Source organism: Canis lupus, chromosome 33 (genome assembly GCF_003254725.2).
Source record: "Canis lupus dingo isolate Sandy chromosome 33, ASM325472v2, whole genome shotgun sequence".
NCBI lineage: Eukaryota > Metazoa > Chordata > Mammalia > Carnivora > Canidae > Canis > Canis lupus.
In genome coordinates this window covers 20713265-20722287 of record NC_064275.1, presented here as the reverse complement: position 1 = coordinate 20722287, position 9023 = coordinate 20713265, and the positions used below count along the sequence as shown (strand labels likewise).

General features: G+C 39.9%; 1 pseudogene; it reads left to right on the top strand.

Moving 5' to 3' along the window:
* The first annotated feature begins 5405 nt into the window (after positions 1-5405).
* On the top strand, positions 5406-8621 carry LOC112641571 (hsc70-interacting protein-like; annotated as a pseudogene).
* Positions 8622-9023: the final 402 nt, after the last annotated feature.

Sequence of the window (9023 nt, the reverse complement as noted above, 5' to 3'; positions counted from 1 at the left end):
AGGAGCGTCCTCGCTGTCCTGGGCCCTCCCGGCCTCTGCCTGTCCCGGGGGAGGCGGGATCCTGGGCTGTGTCCCGGCGCCCTGTGCTCCGGAGCCTGCGCTGGTGGATTCGCGCTCCCGGGCTGCGCAGCCCCCTCCGCGGAGCCGCCCCCGAGCCCCCCGAGCTGCTCCCCCCCCGCAGCCCCCTCCGCGGAGCCGCCCCCGAGCCCCCCGAGCTGCTCCCGCCGCGCAGCCCCCTCCGCGGAGCCGCCCCCGAGCCCCCCGAACTGCTCCCCCCCGCAGCCCCCTCCGCGGAGCCGCCCCCGAGCCCCCCGAGCTGCTCCCGCCGCGCAGCCCCCTCCGCGGAGCCGCCCCCGAGCCCCCCGAGCTGCTCCGGGTCCCCCGTGCGCGCTGCAGCCCTTAGGGAGCTCGGCGCACTCTCCTGGGGCGCAGTTGCTGTTACTGTCCCCGGGAACCCGAGGGCATCCCCGCCCTCCTGGGTCCTGCTCCACCCCCTGGAGCCCCTTTCCCCCGGGAAGGTCGGTGCAGCTCCTGCTCCTCCGGGACGGGGCTCTCCTGTCCTGGGGACACTCGCCCCGGCCTCAGCCCGGCTCCTCGCGGGCCCCTCCCCCTTGGAGGCCTTTGTTCCTTTATTTCTTTTTCCCCGTCTTCCTACCTTGATAGAAGCGCGAACTCTTCTCACTGTAGCATTCCAGCTGGTCTCTCTTTAAATCTCAGGCCGAATTCATAGATTTTCAGGACAATTTGAAGGTTTTCTAGGTAGTTTGGTGGAGACAGGTGATTTGGAGACCCTACTCTTCCGCCATCTTGCTCCTCCTCCTATTTATCTTTTTCTATTTGACTTATTTTACTTAGCATTATACTCTAGATCCATCCATATTGATGCAAATGGCAAGTTTTCACTTTTTAATGGCTGAATAATATTCCTGTGTGTGTGTGTCTGTGTGTGTGTACGACATCTTCTTTATCCATTCATCTACCAGTGGACACTTGGGCTGCTTCGGTAGTTTGCCAATGGTAAATAATGCTGCAATAAACATAAGGGTACATTATGTCTTTTTAAAGTAGCGTTTTCATATTCTTTGGGTAAATACCCAGTAGTGCAATTACTGAATCATATGGTAAGTCTATTTTTAATTTTCTCAGGAACCTCCACACAGTTTTCTATAGTGGTTGCACCAGTTTGCATTCCCACCAACAGTACATGAAGGTTCCTTTATCTCCACATCCTTGTCAACACTTGTTTACTATAAATTAATTTTATCATTAATTCCCAAAAAGTGAAATGTTCAAATATCTTTAGGAAATAGCATTCATGATTGCTTTCCTTGCCAAGGTTTTTAAAGTTAGCCAACAATTTCATGACCATGGGTCACTGAAACTGATTTCTTTCAGATGATCTATAAAACCAATTACCATAACATATTTCTTTATGTAAAATAAGTTTGTCTGAACTAAATTATTTATCCATTATGCTGAAAAGCAGAGGGTTCATTTTCTTGGTTCCTTTTTTAAACAAAAAAATCAGGTAATATATGACATTATTATTAAAATCTCATCCGCTATTATTTGCTTTAGACAGGAGAAGGAAAGCAACAGCCCTTGGGCCAAATCCAGCCTGCCACCTGTTTTTGTAAATAAAGTTTTATTGGAATACAGCTATGCTCATCCATTTATGTATTCTACATGGCTAATTGTGCACTCCTATAGCAGAGCGGAGTAATTGGGATGGAGATCTCATGTCCTGCAAAGTCAAAAATGTTTACTTTCTGAACTGTTACAAAAAAGTTTTCCCAGCTTAGCCTCAAGCTGTAGTTTGATGGGGAGATAGCTTCTATAAATCCTCTAGGAGTTTCCGGTTACATATGCTGGTCAAAAAAATGTCATTCTTGGTATTTCAAAAACAGAGGGATCTGAAATCCTAACCAAACTCTCTAAGGCCATGGTGTATGTGGAGAAGTAGTATCTCTTAAATCCAACATTATTATGCAGAGTCAGCTTGCCCATCTTTAGAAAAAAGATTTAATGTGATTTTATCTTCAATTCCATGAGGATATATCATTTACTTATAGTTGGTTTTTCCACCACCCTTTCGGTTCCTGCCATAGTATTTATACAGTTACCTATGGTCTATGTGAGAGACACTGTGTCTGTTAAATGAAAAACACTTTTTTCCTGATTAATTTTTAATATATCAGTTTCTTTGATTACCCTGAAAACTATCCCTACTTTCAATCCATAACTTTAGTAGGACATTACTCAAGGTTTCACTGTTATTTCTATGTGTTATCTTCTATTTTACTCTTCAATTCACAGTCACTTTCTTTTTTCATGTCAAACATGGTCTTCCTCAATACAGTGATGTTTATCCTTTGCATAGTTAATTCCACCTGAGTAGAAGAGATAAAACATAGCAGTCCTGGTCTGTAAGCAAGTTGTCTTGGAGGTCTCATGGACTCAGAAAACAAAAAAATCTCTTAATTGGTCTCTGGAGCTTTGATTTTTATTAACTATTTTAAACAAACCTTTTCTATTGAAAAGAGACCCAGAAACAAAGTACAATATTGGTTATTTCGATAATATTAATCATTGTAAATATCAGGCCAGTTCCACCTGGACCTGTCACTAATGATAAGGTAAGGGATGATGTAGGTAAATAGGGAACAATCACCTACATCAAAGAAATCTTGCTGAATCTGATACATACAGGTAAAAGAGGTATCAAAGTCTATGATAGTAATTAGGGAGACACACTTACAAATGTCCCAAATACAGGATTATAAGCTTCTTAAGGGAATGAAGCTAATATATCAATCCCTTCTAGTTCTCTTAGTATTGAACTAAGTTCACTTACTAAGAATGCAGTAAATGCTAAGAGTTGACTGACAGAAATCCTGTAGGACAGTAAGTCTTTCTCAGGAGCTGAACAACAAAAATTAAAAGTGCTATTTTAAGTCCTTTATAAGTATCACTGAACACTCATTCTTTTTTCTAGCACTGAGAATACCTTGTGTGTTTAATTTTAAGAAAAAGTAAATGATCATTCATTTTTCTAATCTCTAATGATGCAAACGTAGAGAAATTGAACAATCCTAAATTCACTTTTTATAGAAGAGTATACCATTTTAGGTAAAAGTAAGGTAGTGTCAGATTACAGAGGACCTTGAACAACAGGCTTAGGTGTTTGGTCTTCCAGAGGCAATGGAAGCATTTTAAGCAAGGCATTTAATTTCATAAATTAATTTGGAAACACTTGTTAGGAGAGAAAACAAGGGGGGAAGAGATGCCATGAAGAGGCCTGGCTGCTATGTTAACAGAGTAGTGAAGAACCAAGCTTATAATATCAAGCCAACACAGTGGATAGAGTAAGTGAAAGATACTCAAAAAAGAAGTTGGTTCAAGTAAGTAAATCTAAAAGCCCTCATTTTATCCATCTTATATTCATTTAAATGTGCTGACAAGTGTGAGGAGAGGTAGAAAAAATGTGTTAAGAGAGCTCATGAGATAAGAAAGAATTTATCCAAGGATGACAGTGAATTTTTGGTTGGCTACAAAATGTTTTGCCAAGAAGAAATCATCATTTTTCTAAATTTCAAAATAGGTTTTGATATATTTATTGAATTCAATATTATATGTGCAGATATATATTACATACATATAGTATATGTGTATTATATATATATTATACAACACACATATAATCTGGGACTATAATAAAGTTGCCTATATACTAAAATTTTTATATTAAGTTAGTATCTTATTTTAGGGTGCTATAAAAATATGAAAAGATGATTGGCTTATAAACAACCGAAATTTATTTCTTATAGTTCTGGATGGTAGAAATTCTAGATTAGGGTGCTAGCATGGTTGGAGTCTGGTGAGAACCTTTTGAGCTGCAGACTCTCCATGTATCCTTACATGAAAGAAAGGAGGCCAGAGAGCTAATCACCTAATTATTTCCCAAAGGCCCCATCTCTTAATGCCATCATATTGGAGATTAGGATTTTCAACATATGAATTTGAGGGGGACACAAACATTTATTCCATAACTGTTAAAAAAAATGAAGTACTTGTTTTCTATAACCAACTGTGTTTGGTTAATACTTATTATCTATTGCCTATGATAGTGACCTGATTATCAATTTAAATGAGATGATTGAATGTGTATAGACCTCTTTTGTTATAGGTGTTTAAAATTTGCTAAGTAGCTTCTAAATCAGCCTTGTTTGCAACACACTAGTTCTTCAATAAAATGGCACAGTTCTAGGTGAAGTTCGTGAATCACCAACTTTACAGTCTTAATGAATCTCTCCTCCTTAGAGCATTATCTCTCTGTTTCATCTTCTTAAATATCATCAGTTTATTTGCAGCAGATTCTAATGCATAATATAAACGAAAAGTGTCAGTCTACAGTGCCCAGGTTTTAACTGCAGAAAAGGGGGATTGCTTCTTTTTCTTGGGGCCTTGCTCTCAGCAATGTCTTGCTTCTGCCCTCATGCTCTGTATCCCAGTGACCCTTCATCCTTCTTCTGGGTGACTTTTGTCTTCAGTAAGTTTTTAGAAATATTCAGGAACACCTCCCTTCCTTGATTCTTCGGGTACTCTCTGCCCAGATCACATTTCCCTTCCTTCCTGTGGATCACACCATATCTGACTTTAGGGGAGCCAATGAACCCCTTACATATCATAAATAGTGTATAGAAAAATAAAGCTTTCTCAGCATTTAAATAAATTTTATTAGGCTTTATTTGAACATAAAGGAACAAGAGAGAGAGGCAGAGACACAGGCAGAGGGAGAAGCAGGGTCCATGCAGGGAGCCCGACGTGGGACTCAATCCCAGGACCCCAGGATCATGCCCTAGGCCAAAGGCAGACACCGCTGAGTCACCCAGGCATCCCTGAAAAATATGTTTCAATAAAAACAAAATATAAGGGCAATAAATGGATTTTAAGATTTCAGATCTGAATAATTACCTAAAAAGGGACTTAGCTTGGCTAAAGAAGTTGTTGGTTTTGCTCATCTCAAAGATTTTAATGTAGAGGAATACACAGTTGGCCAAAACACTCAAATAGCAGTTCCAAAGTTTGTTTTGGTTTAACAATGAGGATTTGGGTCTTCAGGCCATCTCTCATAACCTATGTTAGATTTTCATCTCTAGGCAGAGATCCTGCAGTTGTTCCTTTCTATCGTTAGGTTAGTTTGTACTTTGCATGGCCTTGACCTTAGTGATCTCTATTTCTCTAAAACCAAACTATCTCCTCTTCTGTGTTTCTCTATACTTGGAATCCTGACTCATTGTTCTTTTTCCTATTTAATTTACCTAACCACTGATGGGACTGGTCCTACTCTATAGAATAGCCAGGGGCAAATACTTCTACTTTGAAAGAGCCTTGTCACCTGCAAGATGGAGCAACTTCCTTTCTTGAGGGTAAATCCACCTCACATTATCTTCTTATATTTCCACCCTTTCTTCTGCTACTGAGTCCCCGTCCAATGCAAAAACTTGAGTCCTACGAACTAGATACTATGACCATGTGCATAAACTAATGTGTGGCACCTGTCCTCAAGGTATTTATAATACAATGAGAAGAATCACTGAGTAGTTAAAATTGCTGATTGGTTTAATGTCTTTCTTACCACCATGTTTTAGTGTCCTATCTGAATAGCCCCTATTATCCATCTTTGCCTACAAAGCAGAAATGATTGACATTTTTGTCCAGTTAATCATTAGGTCTTTCTTGGCCCAGGTTACCTGCTCCTAATATTTCTCAGCAAGGATTTCCTTCGCTGAGTCTGCTCTCAATCATCTCTAGTGGTGTGACTGTCCAGTATCCCATCACCATATATGTACAGTATCAAAGTTATTTTGATAATTTTAATAAGGTTAACCTAACTTCACTTAAATTCTAGATTCTAGAGGAATGAGAGTCAAAATTTTTCATATGAAGAAAAGTAAGGTCATAAAACCAAGGATCCTAGAATTACTGACCAAACTTTAATATGCTTATATTTGAAAGTAAATATTAGCCACCTTTGCACAGGAAGAAGAAAAATGCTATAATATGAAATTAAACCAAAAGCAAAAAGGCATTAGTATTCCTGATAGTTTTTAAATAGTGTTCACTTTCTGCAACAGTCAAAACTTTAACTTATTGCCCATCAAAGAAGTCTTAAAGCTATGAGATTTTATGTCATTTATGCCCAGAGGTTGATTGTCCTCTGTGCTATCCTTTCAAGGACTGCTTTTATTTTCTGTTTTAATCTCAATATTATATTTCCATTCCATACATATTCTGAGAGGTCATAAGTCACCAACACCTTTTATGCAAATCAAATAAAAATGTACAGGATGTTTGGTTTTTATTTCTAAAAGTTGATTCACATCTGTTCCTTGCTGCAGTCTGCACATGCAGATGCTTAAAAAGTCCAGTTCTTTGGCCTTGGCATCCTAACTCCAGTAGGCATTTTTTTTTTCTTTAGAAGGCAGAGGTCACGCTATTTTCCTTCATTCTGTTTAACAGTAAGTAACCAGAGCATAGTGTTCTCTCAGAACCTAGTATTGCTCCTACATTTTGGCATGTATTATGAAGATTTGGTATGTCTTTAGTTATATTAAGGAAGCAACACAAAAGTTTTTTGTTATTGTCCATTTGGACATCTTACTGAATTTCACAGTTCTCATATGCAGATGCTGTAGTACCAACATTTTATTGGTTAATAAATGCTGGTTAATTTTTTTGGTTAATTTGGTTTTATTGGTTAATTAATGCTGTAGCACCAACATTTTATTACTATTTAGGATCCATTCACCAGATTTAAGATACTGTAGCCAAGTTCCCTACCCCTTTTTCTACCCATAATTAATGTTTCTCTATGCTCAAAGTATTTAAAAGGCTTATTTTTAATCCTAACACTTAGAAAATAACTCCTATATAGTGTACCCACAGAATATACAATAAAGTATGGTGGTCAAGAGCATGGTTTTGGGAGACAGATTGACTGCATTGAAAACTTACCACTGTTCTCTACAAAATATGTGACCTTGGGCAAGCCAATCGACCTCTCCAGTTTCTTCCTTGATAGCACCATCTCGCATGTTTATTATTTACATTAACCAAGGTGATGACTATAAAATCACTTAGGGCTTGGTACTTACTAGGTGCTCCATACATAATAACTATACTTGTTACTAATCATAGCCAGGATCATGATCTCAAAACATGATCCCCACGGCTCTCCTTACCACCTAAAGTATCTCCTTTATAATAACTCTTAGTATTAAGACACTGTCTTGAGAAAGGCACTGAACAGTAGTACAACATCACCCAACTAGTTTGGTTATAATAACTGATTTTGCCTCACTTTAAAATGTGGCCACAGTAGCCACCCCCTTCTACACGGTCACGCTGAGTTAATACCTGTGCCTGGAATTGGGCTGCAACCTCAACCACACCTGCCACCTGCCAGCGCCCCTGGACCACGGACCCCTGCAAAGTGAGTGAGCTTCAGACCTTCGTGAAAATGTGTAAGCAGGGTCTGAGCGTTGTGCACACCGAGGAAATGTGCTTCCTGTGGGAGTGGTGGAGAGCATGAGGAGGGGGCGGTAAAATACCACCTTCTACTCATAAAACTCAATCAGAAGACAGTATCAAGGAAGAAAACACAGTAAGAAGGTGGAGGAAAACATAAAGACAGACGAACCATCATGTGAGGAAAGTGATCTAGAAATTGACAATGAAGGTATAATTGAACCAGACACTGATGCCCCTCAAGAAATGAGAAAGGAAAATGTAGAGATAACCAGAGAAATGATGGATCAGGCAAATGATAAAAAAGTGGCTGCCATTGATGCCCTAAATGATGGTGAACTACAGAAAGCCATTGACTTATTCACAAATGCCATCAAACTGATCCTCGCTTAGCCATTTTGTACGCCAAGAGGGCCAGCATCTTCATCAAATTACAGAAGCCAAATGCTGCCATTCAAGACTGTGACAGAGCTATTGAAATAAATCCTGACTCACCAATTCAGCTCAGCCTTACAAGTGGCGGGGGAAAGCACACAGACTTCTGGGTCATTGGGAAGAAGCAGCACATGATCTTGCCCTTGCTTGTAAACTGGATTGTGTTGAAGATGCTAGTGCAATGCTGAAAGAAGTTCAACCCAGTGCCCAGAAAATTGCTGAACATGGAAGGAAGTATAAATGAAAACGTGAAGAGTGAGAGGTCAAAGAAAGAATAGAAAGGGTTAAGAAGGCCCAGGAAGAACATGAAAGAGCCCAGAGGGAGGAAGAAGCCAGAGGGCAATCAGGAGCTCAGTATGGCTCTTTGCCAGGTTTTCCCAGGTGGCTTTGGGCGGGGGATGCCTAGTAATTTTCCTAGAGGAATGCCTGGAATGGCAGGAGTGCCTGGGCTCAATGAAATTCTTAGTGACCCAGAGGTTCTTGCAGCCATGCAGGATCCAGAAGTTATGGTGGCCTTCCAGGATGTAGCCCAGAACCCAGCAAATATGTCAAAATATCAGAGCAACCCAAAGGTTATGAATCTCATCAGTAAATTGTCAGCTAAATTTGGAGGTCAAGCATAATGCCCTTCTGACAAATAAAGCCCTTGCTGAAGGAAAAGCAACTTCGATGTCACAATAATACAATGGATGTCACAATAATACAAACCAGTGTACCTCTGACCTTCTCAAGAAGAAAGCTGGGGTGCTGTGAAGAGAAACCCTACCCCTCTGCCCCGCATGCAACTGAAACATTCTACAGTGGTTTGCCATTAGGGTATTCATTCAGATAATGTTTTCCTACTAGGAATTACAAACTTTAAACACTTTTTAAACCTTAAAAATATTTAAAAACATTAAAAGGGTGTGTTAGTCCCTACATTTTTCTTTACTAATCATTTCAGTTTTTTTCCCTTTGGATTATTTGGGCAAGGAAGCTACTTCAGTGTGGAAGGTTTATTATTGCCCAGTTTGAGTGAAATAAAGGTTTATTAACGAGAGGCAAATATAACATTTAAA